Genomic DNA, 17,446 nt, shown 5'->3' on the forward strand with positions numbered 1-17,446 from the left:
TGCATGCACATCATAAAACTCAATTATAATTATAATTAGTAATAAAAGTAGCTCAAAAGCGACAACTGTGTAAAAAGCAAGGAGGAGGAGGAAATATTACAACAGATAACGAGAAAACACGGATGTCCAATTTACAAAAATCAAAGCACAAATCTGAGAACAATAACCCGTTCACATCAAAAATAAACAGTCAACACAAAAAGAGTGAAAGGGGGCTCTAACCTCATCCTTGAGGAAACAGGCGACAGAAAATTCAAAGGAAAAAGTCAAGTCCAATTAAAATAACAGCCTCAGCTTAGAAAGGCTAATCCTAAAATCAGAAGAAATATTATTCGTATAAGGACAAAAGCGTTAACTCCAAGACGTGGCTACTGGATTCAAGGAAGAAACAAAGAATGAGACCAATAAAAATAAATATGACACAATGTGAGCAAAATTCTCAATAAAAAGCTGAAAACACAAAAAAAATTAAAAATTCACAGCCAACTCATATTAAGTAATGAAAAGTTTACTATTTATTTTAGTGAATGACTATTCAGGAAGAGGACCAAAACAGACACAATTAAGAGTGAGAAAACAAAGCCATTCCTCCTAACATGAACTAGATTGAGCCTTAGGCTGCCCATCTCATCGGTTAAGTATGAAACAGAAAAAAACCCACTTCACAACTAAATACCAAAGATGTGAAGACAAAAGGCGTAATGCAACGGACCTGAGTTTTATTCCCGACATCCCCGCAGTCTTCTTCCTCGTCCATCTAATCATTACAATTAATATGATCCACACAGTTCAAATTATCAGCGAACCATGAATAAATGTTTATGAAATTAGGGCGACAGGAATACATAGCAAACACAAAAGACGCGGAACTGAAGGTTTTATACACCAGCTTCTCGTTGGATGTGAGCCCATAGCATTTAGAAGAGATAAAGATGGGGTGGGGGTAGGGTAGGGTAGGGCGTTGGAGTGATCTAAATATCTATATCCAATTCGTTGAAAATGGCGTACAAGTACGGAATACCAATAAAATTCTAAACATTATCATAGAAAAGTGCTGTAAAATCTATAAATATATAAATAAATAATTATCCAACTCAAATTACGCTACAGTGAACATAGATAAAAAAAACACAGGCATGAAAAAAAAAAAAAAATGGGAAAAACAAAAAAATAATCTGGATTTAAGTGTGATGCGACGGGGGCCGCAATACATGAGAAGACACCTAAAATAATGATTAGAAGAAGAAGAAGAACAAGAAGAAGAAGAAGAATGATATTTAAAGAAGAAAGCAGAGAGAGAGAGAGAGAGAGAGAGAGAAGAAGAAGAAGAAGAATGATATTTAAAGGTGGTGGGGTGAGAGGGAGAGAGGAGAGGAGGAGAGGAGGAGAGGAGAGAGGAGGAGGAGGAGGAGGAGGAGGAGGAGTGGAGGAGGAGGTGGTGGGGTGGGAGGGAGGAGGAGGAGGAGGTGGATGGCATAGCATAAAAACGTTTTCCTCCAGAATAAAAACGTTTCTGCTGAACGCTCGCCGAAGATGGATGGTGCAGAAAGGAGAGAGAGAGAGAGAGAGAGAGAGAGAGAGAGAGAGAGAGAGAGAGAGAGAGAGAGAGAGAGAGAGAGGTGGAAGAGATGAAAGGGAAGGAGAAACAGCATCCTTAGACAGAGCAGACTAATAATAATAATAATAATAATAATAATAATAATAATAATAATAATAATAAGCAGAGTACTGTATTCTCCATTGAAAACTGAAATAGAATAAAATATGTCTTTAAAGTGATGATAAAAAATAAACTATTAAAACTAAAACATCATTTAAATACTTTAAAAAATCACTCAAATCAAAACTCCATCTCATTTCGGAGAAGCAAAAAACCAAAACAAAATAAAACATCCAAACTCTCGAAGGCCGCAAAACTTTATCAAAATTCTTGATGCCGATTTCTTCGGCACTTTGCAAGAAGAATCCAGGTCGCTACAAGTAAGGCAGAAGGAATAAAAAAAAACGTTTCACGAAGCAGCGAGGAAATTAACTTTGCAATTGGCTCTCTCCAATGAAACACTAAACTAAATGAACAGAACAAGCTCATTTTTTTTTATTCAAACGCTTACAAGGATAAACTTTAGGTGTTTTTTTCCTGTCTCTATTCTTGATGTTGCATATGTCTTCTCTCTTCTGAGGCCACTCGATCCCCACTCTTCATTCTTGTGGGATGCCAGAATAAGAAAATACGACCATTCGTAGTGATGTGCGCAAGGATTAAGTCAACAAATAGTTTGGGGTATGGGTTGCAGCCTATACCATTTTCTGATTTGCAAAAACAAGAAAAAGATGGGTATTCAATACTGAAATACTGTATACACACACACACACACATATATATATATATATATATATATATATATATATATATATATATATATATATATATATATATATATATATATATATATATATATATACATATATATATATATATATATATATATATATATATATATATATATATATATATATATATATATATATATATATATATATAATACTGTATATATATATTCAAACCTTGACCTATGAGTGAACCAACATACGAGTTTTCCGAGATACGAGCCAGTGCACAAGCGATTTTTTGCTTTAAGAAACGAGCCGAGATATGAGCTACAAGCCAGCAAGCCTGGGAAATGCCATCTCCCAATGCACCCGCCATTGCCAGCACTGAGGTGCCTAGCCGAGTGATCTCGTTCAGTTCACGTGGTTACATTGCCATGCAAGCATCTCTGCAGCATCTCGTAGCATTTCTCACTGTCCCCTGTATTTTGGAACATTTCTTAGTTTTCACCTTGGGTCCTAAAAAAGTGAGTGTTAATTCCAGTGCTGAGAAGAAAAGGCAGATTACCTTGGATATGAAACGTGAAATCATAGAAAAACACAATCAAGGTGTGCATGTTACGGACTTTGTGAGGCAGTACAACCAGACTACGTCTATGATCTGTACCATTTTGAAGGAGTCGATATAGGTTATAATGCCAGCCAAGGGCATTAAGATTATTTCAAAGCTCTGGACCTCTGCCCAAGAAGAGACGGCGACTTTGTTGTTCGTGTGGTTGAATGAGAAGCAGCCCACAGGAGATACCATGATGGAGAGCATCATCTGCGAGAAGGGATGAGACAGCTATGCAGATTTGGTGTGGAAGATGGTAGGAACAATGACGGACGTGGCAGCAGAAGTCATTCAAAGCTAGTTGAGGCTGGTTTGATAATTTTAAAAAGAGGACTGGCACTTGCTCTGTCATCAAGCATGGTAAGGCAGCAAGCTCCACCGTGAACACAGTTGAGGAGTTTGTTAAAAGGTTTGCCGAACTGGCAGAAGCAGAAGGATGCATCATCCAGCAAGTCTTCAACTGTGAAGAGACAGGGCTCTTCTGGAAAAAGATGCCAGGAGGACCTATATAACGGCAGAGGAGAAGAGCTTGCCAGGCCACAAACCCATGATGGATAGGCTAACCCTTGCATTGTGCGCGAATGCGGATAGGCTAACCCTAGCACTGTGCGCGAATGCAAGTGGAGACTGCAAAGTTAAGCCGCTACTAGTATATCACTCGGAAAACCCCAGAGCCTCTAAATTCCACAAGATAACCAATGAAAATCTGCAGGTTATATGGAGGGCAAACTCAAAGGTGTGGATCACTAGGGATATCTTTATCCAGTATGTAAACAAGATCGTTGGTCTTACCATCAAGAATTACCACACCACAAATAACTTACCCCTGAAAGCCCTTCTCGTCCTCAACAATGGCCCTGCTCACCCACCAACCCTCACAGACAACATCTCCTAAACATAACCCCCTTTGTTAAAGCAAACCTACCCACAAAGCAGCCCATGAGTTGCCCCTAAGCTTCAATTAAATTAACTCAGTGATCAGAATGAGATTACTCCCTCCATAGTGTTACCAAGGACTAATTAAATTAAATTGATCAATTCCTCCATGGTGTCTAGTTAATTTAGTGCGAGAAAAACTCCTTGTTTTGAATGCTAACCTGGAATTCTCTTCCAGAAATCCTGCCACTCTGCTCCCAAGCGGTTGGTCCCAGCCTTGTGAATCAATTCCACTTAGAAGTACTGCCATTTCTGATATAAGCAAGAATTTCCTGAATTGCAGTCCCAGGCCACTAATCTGTCCCCCTCATACCACTGCGCACAAGATAGCCTAAGCTTCCTTCCAGCCGTAGTCACCTTTATTAATCAGAAATTTGTTATGCATGGTCTAATTTTATTTCACATTATATGTGCTTGCTTGTTGTATTATCAGCCTTTTCAGATTAATTTCTTGATTGCTTCATCTGTAAATAAATTCAGTTTCACGTAACTTGATACTCATTTCCCATGGCGACCTTCCACTCCCTGATTAATTACTGATGATTAAGGTAAGTCATCCTTCTTTCCCATCCATTTATTACATTCTGGGTGCTATCTGTTGGCCCCTTAAGGCAGTTCATGATAAAAAATCCCTGTACATTCCTCCAACAGACCCCAGAACGTAAGAGTGGCGATTCCTTGCCAGGATTTAAGAGTGTCGAACCTTGCTAGGATTCCTAGAGAACTAGCCATGATAATTAGCCTTACTATTTGCTAAGACTAGGAACAAAAAGAACTGAGGACTGATATATCATTTAATTTAATTCCATTGTTTCACAAAGGCAATAAGGATGACTGAATTGAAGGAAGAGTAAACAGGTAAGGGTATTATCATAAGTCTTGTAAAATTAAGGATACATTAGGAACAAGATAGGGAAAAGTGTTATTATTAAGAAAATTAAGGGGAAAACGTAACAAATCTTGTAGTTAGAATTTCATAAGAGAGGAGAAGGTGCCAAAAGGGGTTCTTTAGTTAGCGAGGGAGAGTAGCTTCCCGTGAACGTTTGTGTCTCCAGAATAGCAGCTGTGCTGGGCTGCCAGATGACTGATCATTAGGAATTAGGATGTGCTTTGCCAGGGATTTATTGCATGTGTTAGCCAGGAACAGTTAGCTAAGAGTGTTGTTTGGAAAACAGTTACGGCAGAGAAAGTGTACAATTTCTGTGGTGTAAAGTGTAGGCCAAGAATTCACGGTGTTAAAACACGCGTAGCAACCTCTGGCAGTCTGAAGCTGGACCAGTGGCTTCTCCCAGCTTGGCACATGCACATACCAGACCTCCCCATACTCCAACCATTCAAAGAACGTCATTCAAGTCAAACTCACATTCAATCTTAAGTAAAGTAAAGGAATTACTGATGTTTCGAGTTAAATAATTCAATTTTGCATTCAACAACCCGCCTTCAGTCAATAAAGTTGAGTGTTCCTTTTTCTTAAATTTTAAACACTCATTGTTATCACTCGACCGAGAAAACGAGTCTGCCATCAGCTGTCCTCCCTGCACACCTCAGTTTCACATCTCGTTCAAGCTGAACGAATTCCGTTGCTTTTCGCCCTAACATGATACCTAACGGAATACCTTGATACTTTTGAGAATAATTTGAAAACCCTTTTCCACCATATAACTTGTCATGACGGGAGCTAGCCAGTAAAATTAGATAAATACCAAAAGTTCATTTTTAGAAAAAAAAAAAGTAACAGCGTAATTTTGCACAATGTAATTTATCATAAGAAAAAAGGTAGAATAACTTAAATCATAACGAATACGTTCCATTACAAATATGCTCTGAGAGAGAGAGAGAGAGAGAGAGAGAGAGAGAGAGAGAGAGAGAGAGAGAGAGAGAGAGAGAGAGAGAGAGAGAGAGAGAGAGAGAGAGAGAGAGAGAGAGAGAGAGAGAGAGAATTTTTCTTTCATCATAACAAAGGGAATACTAAAATTAATAAATGAGTATTGGAAAATAAACCCACTAGTTCATAAAGCCAAGTAAATAAAAGAGATTTTCATTTTCACCCAAAATTTTGACCTTTTAAGATCCCATTCAATTATTCCTTTTACTCATTCACATAGTGTGCAAATTTATATATGCGCCCATGTCCACTGAATTGTCTCCATCTCTATTTTCCATTAAGTGCTTCAGCCCGCGGAGTGAATTCTCTACGTTTCACAGAGCGAACGTACCACCATTTAATAACAGTTATCAACTGTTGTGCACGAGTAGGTATCCATTATTCAAGACTTGTGTATGCCACAAGCACCAAATTGCATATTGCGTGCAAACCCCATAACCTTCCTTTCCTCATGTCAGGAAGCAACCACTAATTCTTAGGACTAGCCACCCATGAGTGCAAACCCAAGGGTTTCCCTTTCCACAGTGCCACTAACCTGAGGCACTGCCAACCAATTAAGTTACTGAACCACTTACCTTTCTACTTTCCCTCTTACTCCTTACTTACTTTCTGCCTCAGGCAGAGTGCCATTTCTTTCCGTGCAGTTTGGTTGCATTGCCTTTTAGTGTTGCTCCCCAGAGCCCACCGGCATCCTAGTGCCACCAAGATAAAGTAATCACATGTATGCCACTGCACCTGTACCTGAGATACAGAGTGCCAAGAACAGTGTATCCACCCATAAGGACCTTAGCGCCTTCAGGATCACTACCATTTTCCAAGTGTTTCACCACATAAGGAAATTATACCTTCAGGATCACTTCCATATCTACAAGCGTACCAGTGTGTCTGCCCATAAGGATCATATTTCCTTCAGGATCGCTCCATCAGTGTGATCTTCGCATGGCACACTCAACCACGGTGCCACCTTATTAAAAAGGTACCATACCATTGAAGTGCCACCAAATTATGGGACACTTCCCCATCGTCACAGACCATTTTCCCTAGTCATCCTCATAAACTACATCCATGGCTCTAGAACAGTGCCAAGCCCTCATGAACATGGGCAAGGATGCCAGTTACACAGGACGGAAACTCACCCAGTGGGTGAAAGAACAACTAGCAGATCAGAAGAAGTATGAAGAAGAACAAAGACAACACAAATTAGCCCTCAAGGAAAGCGAGAAAGCTCCCAAGGCAAGTGAGCTGGCTCTCAGAAAAGGAGCTTGTGCTGGAGAGAGAAAGGAAGGAGAGTGCCGAAGCTATAGCGGCCCAACAAGCCTCCAACCCCACACCTGCTGCACCAAATGTTCCGCTCTCAAGCATTAATTCTCTAGCCCTCAAGTGGACTGAGGAAGAACCAGAAAGCATGGTTAGAAGAGACAGAGGCGCTCTTTGACAATTACAACACCACCGAGACAGAGAAGGGCCTCAGTGCTTACTAAGCACATGGAAGGAAAACCCAAGGCAGCTCTCCACTCGCTGGAGAAAGGTCAAAGAGGTGACACGACTTGAGGTTTGTAGGGTAATCGCCAAAACCTATGAGATAACCCTGGAGAAATGGAAACAACGGTTCCGAGGCCTTGCCAAGGAAGTCGGCTGGTCCTGGACGGAATGGGCCTGTTACAAGACCCAGTTTGGTACCTGCTGGTTCGACTCCCTGTCATGCACTACCTTTGAGGACTTACTCAATCGGACCATGCTGGAGGATCTTTTCCAATGTGTGCCTGGGCCCCTTTCTGTATATCTCGGTGATAAGCAGCCGGCCACACTTATGGAAGCCTGCCGTATGGCCGATTCCTGGGCAATGTTCAACCAGTCCCACAGCACGTCTCAACGCCGCACAGTGCCACCCAGGAACTCTAGGCTCGACTTGCCTGAAGAACGGCCTGCCTAGCAAGCCTACTTGCACAAACTGTAAAAGGTTCAGCCACACTGAAGCTGATTGCTGAAACAAGTTGGGCAACAATAGGCAACCTACTACCAACCACCAAAACTCCTCTCCCTCTTCGTCCACTCAACCTTCTCCACCAACCGTCACCATAGGAAGATCAGCCCATCCCAAGGGACCCTGCCAAGACTGTGGAACTCCAGGGCACTCTACTGCAGTATACCCTGGCTGCCCAAAGCATATGCCCTCTACTAAGCACGTCAACCTGATTAGTGCCACATACTCCATGGCTGTGCCGCCAAAGATGTCTCACCCTGAGCAGGTTTGGACTCAGTCCATCTCAGTGGCACCCCTGGATGGCTCTAGCCTACCAGTGAGCCTGCCAGCTACGGTAGACACTGGCTCAGATATTAGCCTGATTGACCGGGCCCAAGTGCCAGCCAGTGCCACTGTTGATGAAATGACCAGGTGGACGATGACTTGGATAGTGGAGCAAAACAAGTCCATTCCCACAGTCGAACTTCAGGTAACAACCCCTTGGGGCACACAACCTCACCGCCTTGGCGTGGAGAATAGCATCAAGCATGGAGTGTGGTTCCTGTTGGGACGGGACATCCTCTGGGGATGTCGTTCCCCATGCCACTCTGTTGACTAACTACCTCCACCAGGAAGGCCACTCCAAAATCACCTGACTGGGACACCGCCACTGTGACAGGCATGCCACCATCAGCCCAACCTTCCATTCACCTAGGTGTTAAACGGAAAGCACATTATCAAATCAAATCCAGGCCCAGTCCTCAATCATCACAAAAGGATAGACACCAAAAATCTCCTCCCTCACCACGAAGGGAAATCACCAGGTACCGCTGAAAGACCTGCAACGTAACAGGGCACTCCGCAAATTGGGCAAGGTGCCCTAGCAAGCAAGCCACAACAGATACTACATCCTCACCCATTCCAAGAGGCTCTGCCCTCCACCCAAGACAGGAATCTCCGTCTCCCACTACCTCAGGTACCCGAGGGGTTTTTCACCCTCTCGGTCCCCTTGTTTCGCCACGCCCTGACCTTAATCCTCTGCCAGTGCTCCTTGAGAGCACTGAGCAGTGCCAAGTCTGCCTATCTCTGTGATGGAGCCTCTCTACAACTTAATCTCTGTGCCTGGGCTCCCAGTTTTGTGACTAAATATTGTGTATATATATATATATATATATATATATATATATATATATATATATATATATATATATATATATATATATATATATATATATATATATATATATATATATATATATATATATATATATATATATATATATTATATCTACGAATTTTGTAGAGCAAGAGCAGTATTCTGTATTTTCATATTATTTTTGTGACTATATATACATATATATATATATATATATATATATATATATATATATATATATATATATATATATATATATATATATATATATATATATATATATATATGTAAATATATATGGGCAGATTTTATTGAATTCAATGGTTTTTAGTTGTTGATCAACTTTTTATTAGTTTCACAATACTTTTCTAAATCTTCTACGTTCTTCAAAGTGCAGTTGATGGATAACGAAACGAAGATTAACTCTGTTCCATTTACTGGGAACACAGCACCACAGCTGTTCCGTCACTTATCTTGACCTCTTCAAAGTGAACTACATTTTCTTTGAGTATTTGTGTTTTATGACATGGTGCCGATGGAACTGTAGTGTCCAAAAACATTAACAATAAATACATTTAAATACAATACAATAAAAGTAAATTACAAAGATGAGTTTAACTTAATTTAAGTTGTACAAAAATAATACATTACAAAGAGATTTACAATAACCAAACCTTTTTAGATGAACAGTAGTGGAAACAAAAACCACGTGTGCTGGTTGTTTGGCAACAAACAAAAATTTAAATAGGGGCGTGGGGATACGGATTACTTGGAAAGGATGAAGGGTACGGGACAGAAAAGGATGAAGGGTAGAGAGAGAGAGAGAGAGGGAGAGAGAGAGAGAGAGACGTGATTCAAGAAATGTTGTTGCCATTATTTGAGTTATTTGCTCTTCTGGTGTTGGATGATATTAGCAGCCTACAAGATGGAACAATCTCTCTGCTTCGGTTGATGGTTCTGGGTCGGTCTTTGTAATAAAATGCAGACCGATTCTGCATCATGTAGGCGACTAATATCATCCAACACCTGAAGAGCAAATAACTCAAATAATGACAACAACATTTCTTGAATCACGTCTCTCTCATTTTTTAAAGTCATCGGACAAACACCCAACACCCAGGAATTACCCATTATAGAGTCCTTATTGATCAAACAACTGATTCCCCCATTAAACACGCAGTCAACAGCCACTCCCCTTTTCTTGTCTTGAGGTGTATTTTCTTTTTTTATTTCTTACTTTCCTTCCACTTAAGTTTCTTTTACTCTGGTGGAAGGTTGGTCCAATAGTTTGTGAAGCTTAATATCTCTTGGTTTTTTAAATGTATAATTTTAAGTGTAAAAAATTTCATGGTTCAGTTTCATGTTAATTATGTGTTGTTTTTATCTATCTTAGGCCCCTTGAAGATGTAATTGTATATGAAAATTATGAAATGTCAGGAAATAAATATGCACAAGAAGAGCAAATCTTAATCATCCATCTGCATAGTTGTATATAACGGCTATGCCATTAAATACCAATTAAATGTGTATATGTAAGTGTGTATGTATGTATGTATGTATGTATGTATGTAATATATATATATATATATATATATATATATATATATATATATATATATATATATATATATATATATATATATATATATATATACTGTATATATATATATACAATAAACCCCTGTATTTATGGTCTCACTATTAGTGGACTCACATATTCGTAGATTTCTCTGTGGAATGTATCTACCCATTATTTGTGGAAAATTCACCCATTCACGGTATTTTCACTGATAAATATTTGCTAATTACTGTACTTTCATACCATTTTCATGACTAAATGCACTTTTTGTGATAAAACTATTAAAATACTGTGGTAAAAGCATTTTTGAGGTTTTTTGTGTTTAAACTATCAAAATAGGCAGTTCATTTTTTAGACGGGTTCTAAGTATTCGTGGATTTTACCTATTTGCCGGGGGTTGTCACGCATCCCCTGATTACGGAGGGTTTACAGTAAACACCCCATATTCATGTTCCCACGATTCATGGACTCAGATATTCGCTGATTTCTCTGTGGAATATATCTACTCTTTATTCACGGAAAATTCGCCCATTTGCTGTATTTTCCACCGAGAAACATTCACTAATTACTGTACTTTTATACCATTTTCATGACTAAATGCACATTTTGTGACAAAAGTAATAAAATACTCAGGTATAAGCATTTTTAGAGTTTTTTTTTTGTTTAAACTATCAAAATAGGCAGTTCTAAGTGTTTTTAGAGGAGTTTTAAGTATTTGCAGATTTTAGCTATTCACGGGGGGGGTGTTTATTGTATATATATATATATATAATATATATGCATATATATATGTATATACATTTGTAAAAAATATATAATATATATACAGGTTGGCCATCACTAATCCGGCATCACTGGGACCTAGAGGTGCGGATTAGCCATTTTGCCAGATTAACCATTTATTAGGCTAGAATACACCTAAACACAGTAGCTAAGCACCTCCTCCTAGAATTAAAATATCCCATAAATCAGTACAAATTGGTTAATAAATAAAAGACAATTATCAACTACTGGTAGTGCTCGAGTTCACGATAATTAAACTTACGATATTTCGAGTTTACAATGGGGTTAGCAATTAATACCTATATATGAAAATATTTAGGAAATATTTTCAGATTTCGTCTGAGCACAGGCAGCGAGAGAGACCAACTTTTTCCTCCATCTCTTTATTAAATCTGCTAGTTAAAAGGTAAAGAGAATGATAAAAGTATTGTTAGTAACGTTATACTCTTGCGTAAATGTGTAGAGTGAACCCTTGTTTATCGCTGTAGATAGGTTCCAGAACTGGCCGCGATAGCTGAAAATCCGCAAAGTAGGGACACCATATTTACAGTATTTATTTAACATGTATTCAGACTTTTAAAACCTTCCCTTTACATAGTACTGTTAACAAACCACCCTTTACAGTAATGTACAGATATCTACAATACGTACATACAGTACACAGGCACAAATGATAAGCAATAAAACAGTAAGTGAACATAAAAAAATAGAAAGATTGTTATGGTGCGTATTGTACAATTGTACAGTATTTTACTCACCACGATAGAGTTGGAAGTTACAATAAAGCCCTCCTCGTATGTACTGTTAACAAACCACCCTTTAATGTACAGAACACTTAATGCATGTACAGTACCTAATCTAAAACAGGCACTAATATTAAAATGTTAGAATATTAAAGTATATAAAGAAATAAAGGTGTTACTGTACCCACCATGAAAGAAGTTGAAGAAAACTTGAATGATGATGGCGATGAATTTGCTGCACAGTAGAAATGATGATGATGAAGCTGATGATGTCTCCTACTGTGCAGCCAATGATTGTATTTCGTCTCTTCAGACTGAGGTGTCTTTTCCTGGGACACCTCTTCAACTTCTTCCTGGGACACTTCTTCAATTTCTTCCGAAGTCATAGTAGCAGGAGGAACTGGCTCTTTTTGCGAAGCTGGAAGAACATTGTGATCGGAAGTTGCTGCGCTGCTTCTTTTTCGATCGAAGAGCATCCTGTAGGGAGTCATGTCTTCATCGATTTTGTTGCAGAACTACAGAGAGGCGAACCATATCCTCGTCCCCATTCTTGTGACAATTCTTTCAGCTCCTTAAGCTAAGTTGCAGAGCTTAGCAAAGCCGTTCTAATGTTAAGCCTGTTTCTTCGACAACTTCTTGGGTCTCTTCCTGTGGTTCATTTCTTCCTCACTGGCTGATTTTGTCAGGTCTTGAGGTCTGCGTCAGTTAGCGGCTGGGAATGGCAGTCAACAACTTCGTCAACGTCTTCCGTCGTCCATGTCGCCAAATCTGTCACCTCAATTATCGCAGCCAACTGCACAGATTTCCGTACTGCAGAGTGTTGAATCTCGGCAGGCGTAAATCCCTCATCGTCGTAAACAATCTTGGACCACAAACTTCCTCCAGCTCGCGTTAACGGTAGCAGGTTTCATTTCTTGCAGTGCCTTCTGGATGTTCTGAAGGCACGTGGCAGTGTGTACTGCCGCCAGTGCGCCTTCAAATTGAATGTTTCATCCTCATCTTCTTGGCAGCATCCACACACGCAACGAGGTCCGCCAAGGTATTCTTCGTGTAGAGGGCCTTGAACGCCCTGATAACCCCTGGTCCATCGGTTGAATTAAGGGACGTTGTGTTGGGTGGCAGGAACTCAACCTGAATGCCCTCATGCGAAAGATCAGTCGCGTGTCCACCAGCGTTATCCAACAGGAGAAGGATCTTAAATGGCAAGCCCTTCTCTAAGAGATATTTACTGACTTGTGGGGATAAAACACTGGTGGAACCAGTTGGAGAGTCAGCATCTTCTTAATCCATGCTTTTGGATTATGCATCAATACACGGAAGGAGATTCTTATTTTTATTTTTTCAAAGCACGAGGTTTTTCGACTTATAAATAAGCCCTGGCTTTAGCAAAAATCCCGCAGCATTGCCACACATCACGAGGGTAACACGATCTTTGAATGCTATGTTCAGTCTCCGCCAGGTTAGCCGGATCTTTCGTTGTTATCGTCCTCGTTACCACTCCGGTGGGTATGGTTTTCGGTTAGTTGGCGCTTTCCACTATGTGGCTCCCGCCCTAGGCGATTGAGGGAGTTGGGCCATATGCGAACACTCCTTTCCGCCCCCTTTTACGCCGTTTCCATATGTGACATAACGAGATTTCTGTGGCAAATCACGGCGGAGTACCATAGCGCCAGACTGTCTTGGAGTACTTATGTTTACATAATTAGTAGTGGGCCATTCTGTAGCATAACCTATGTTTATCCCATTAATCTGTATATTATTCTGTACTGCCGGATTCCATTCCGGCGGGGTTTTTACCTGATGACACGCATGTTTCATCACCTATAAATCTGTATATTAGTCTTGTACTGCCGGATTCAATTCCGGCGGGTTTTGCCTGATGAGACATGTTTCATCACCCATAATTTATGTTAAGGTAGCCTATTGCCACGGACCTACTCCCGTGGGCCTTGCCTGGCGTTACTCATGTACGCCATTCCACTTACAGATGGTGCGCTGTCAGGAGCCAGGGTGCTGTGGTTCTCCAACAACCCTGTGGGTAGTGTGCCGTCGCACTCCAGCTGCTCGGTCCACGTTGGGGACCTGGTCGGTGTGGCACCCGGATGGCTGTGAAGTTTGCTACGCTCTGTACGAGCTAGTGGTGGATGAGTCGGTAAGTTTTAAGAGACCGCTAACCTTTAGTCTCTTTTTGACTTAATGAATTATCTAGCCATATACGGGTAATGGAGAATATTCTCAGTAAAACCTGCCCTTTCTTACAGTCTGGCAGATCATCCGTGACTCTTTGCTGTCGACCCTGAAGGTCTGGGTCGGCGGGTTTGGGAGGAACGTTGCGTCTGGCAAGCCTTACGTCCTCTCGGAGGAGATTTGCAATCTCTCTGCCCGGAGCCGGATCTCTGCTGCAGTGCCGGCGGGTTGGCCACCCCCCATCATCGAGAGGATCCGGGAGGAGACGCAACCCTCCCAAGAAGACAACCTGTGCGAAGAGGTGGCGGAAGAGGTGGCGGCCATCAACATCCACCTCGAACCGATGAGCGTGGACTTGGACTGCCAGGTAGAAGGTAGGGTGGTAAGTGAGGCAGGGGGAGAGAGTTTTGGTAGTCTCCTTTTTGGTTCTCCTTCTTCTTCTTCTTCTTCCCCTTTCAAGGATTTCCCAAACCAGCTATCCTTGAGGACAGATCTAGGTCTGTTGTCCCCAAGGTGAAATCCTGAAAAGAAGGACTTACCAAAGTCCTCAGACCTCAAAGGTCTAATCTGCCAGCTCCGTCAAGGCCGTCACTGGCTCTTAACCCAGTGGCGTCCTCTAAGTAAGGCTACTCCCCGTCCAAAGGGTCGTGAGATCCAGGGTGTCAAGGCTAAACCTCCACAGCCTAACTTTGACCCTGAGGCCTTTGCGAACTCCTTATGCAGAAGTTAGATAAGAAGGTTGAAGCGAGGATTCAAGACCTTTCTTCCCAGCTTACTTCAAGCTTGGAGACCTCTGGTCAGTCAGTGCTATCATTGGCACAAAGGATGCAGGCCCAGAAAGCTTGCTCTCGGTTTATCCAATCCGAACAGTACAGCAATCGCATGTTGTTCGGATGCCTCCAGACTGCCCCCCTTGACAAGGGGGAACCCGTGGCGGCTGGGCCCTTCACACTCCCCTGCATAATGATACCCCTGACCATCGAGGGCTTGGGCACTCGTCGGTTGGAAGAACTGGAGTTCTTTCCACCCGACCTGGTGCCTCCCTACCCAGGCTATGCCAGGCTAACAGAGGAAGCCTGGATTAGATCAGACAAGGTCCCAAAGGAAACAGTTATTTTTCCCAGGGACCAAGCGCAATCCGCCCTGATGGGCGCTCTCACTGACTGGGAGTGCGAGAATACAAAGCTTACTCCCTTTAAAGGGAATTTTACGATGTTCTCGGTAGGTGACTCCATCCCTACCCCTGCACAACTAAGGTCGCAGTTTTGACTAGTCAGGCGGGAATGGAGGGCAAACCGCTGCCTCAACTCCGGAGACAGATCCCACCTCCCTTTTTTTTCCCAGCGGTTCGGAATTTTGGTCAGGAGCTCCGGCTCGTTCACGGTGGAAGTAACTCGACCCGGTGTGCCTCCACCTTGTTCAGTGAACAGCTTCCCAAGATTCGGAGGCCCTTCTGAAGGCGGGTTGAGGCCAAGTGCAGGTTGGGTCGCTCCTGCATTCCATCACCATTACAGAGGTAACAGCGTTAACTTATGCTGACGAACCTCTGTTCCAGGTCCTGACGAAATCACTGCTAGCGTCATTCCAATCGGACCTGTATGTCTTTATAGTGGCGAGACAGAACTGCAGGAAACATATCTTCGTGGACGCCACTATCAGACATGAGCCCAATAGACTCATGAAGAGTTCTATCTGGGGACCCAACATCTTCCCTGAGGATGAGGTCAATAATGTTCTGGCAGAGGCAACCAGAGCAAATCAGAGTCTCCGCTCCCGCTGGGGTCTCCCTTTTAAAAGGAAAGCCACGAGACCTCCGGACCTCAATCCAGGGGAAAGGAAAAGGTTCAGGAGATATAGGAAACCCCAGGCTCAAACTACGCTGGCTGTACCGGTCTCTCAGATCGGACAGCCTTCCACATCTAAAGCTCAGCCTCAGCAGCAGTTTGTACTGATGCAGCTGGCTCAGCAAACCCCTGCTCCACCAGCCTTCGTGGCGTCCCCAGCCTTCAACGCTTCGTTTGAAAGCCAAGGGGCGTTTGAGGCTACAACAGGCATGCGAGGGGAGCAGAGCCAGAGCCGCCACAGAGGTAGGACTGCAACTAGAGCTCTCCCGTGGAAGAGGAGGCCGCGGAGGCAGAGGAAGTAAGTCCTCTTCCATTCAGTGAGTCTCCTCAGGTAGGCGGGAGGTTATATCTCTTCGGGGACCGTTGGACCTTCAGTCCATGGGCCCACAGCATAGTTTCAAAGGTCTGGGATGGAGCTGGAGCAGAGGGCCTCCTCCTCCAGTCAGGTTCCATCAACCTCCATCCAAGACTTACTGGACTTTGTAAAAGACCTTCTTCAAAAGAAGGCAATAAAGAAAGTGAGACACTTGAAATTTCAAGGCCGTCTGTTCAGTGTCCCAAAGAAAGGCTCAATCCAACAAAGAGTAATTCTAGACTTGTCTCATCTCAACTTATACATTCAATGCGACAAGTTTCGCATGCTTACAATCTCTTGAGTGCGGACCCTACTTCCCGTGGGGCCCGTCACCACCTCTATAGATCTTTCAGGCGCATATTATCACGTCCCGATTAAGAAACTTCTCTCCTTACCTAGGGTTCAGACTAGGGAAACAAGCATACTCGTTCAGAGTCATGCCATTCGGGCTCAACATAGCGCCCAGGATTTTTACCAAACTGGCAGAGACAGTAGTTCAGCAGCTACGGGCCCAAGGGATTATGTTAGCCGCATACCTGGGCGATTGGATAATTTGGGCATCCAACGCCAAGGAATGTCGAAAGCAACATTCATAGTGATCAGCTTCCTGGAATCCTTAGGTTTTCAAATAAATAGGAAGAAATCCCGTCTGGTTCGGAGGCTCAGTTTCAGTGGTTAGAATCAGTGGGATCTAAACACACACAAACTGTCACTTCCGCCAGCCAAAAGGAGGAAATAGCCAAAGCTACCAGGCAGTTCCTCAAGAACAAAAGAGCCTCTCGTTGTACCCAGGAAAGAGTCCTGGGTTCTCTTCAGTTCGCGTCAGTGACAGATTTGCTGCTGAAAGCCAAACTGAAGGATATAAACAGAGTATGGCAGAGACGAGCCAACAGCAGAAACAGAGACAAGATGTCTCTAATTCCGCCGGTGTTGAGGAAGAGGCTTCAACCATGGTCAACAGTCAAGAGTTTGTCAAGGTCAGTGCCTCTTCAATTTCCCCCTCCATCATTGGTGATCCATAAGGATGCTTCCCTGAGCGGGTGGGGAGGATACTCTCAACACAAGAAAGTTCAA

The 17,446-nt window shown here is 42.4% G+C and overlaps 1 protein-coding gene across 3 annotated transcripts in view; it reads right to left on the bottom strand.

Moving 5' to 3' along the window:
* Positions 1 to 17,446, bottom strand: part of LOC136828427 (ubiquitin carboxyl-terminal hydrolase 48-like) — a 487,389-nt gene that overhangs the window by 101,736 nt on the left and 368,207 nt on the right. The window lies entirely within an intron of this gene.

Source organism: Macrobrachium rosenbergii, chromosome 42 (assembly GCF_040412425.1).
Source record: "Macrobrachium rosenbergii isolate ZJJX-2024 chromosome 42, ASM4041242v1, whole genome shotgun sequence".
Taxonomy (NCBI): domain Eukaryota; kingdom Metazoa; phylum Arthropoda; class Malacostraca; order Decapoda; family Palaemonidae; genus Macrobrachium; species Macrobrachium rosenbergii.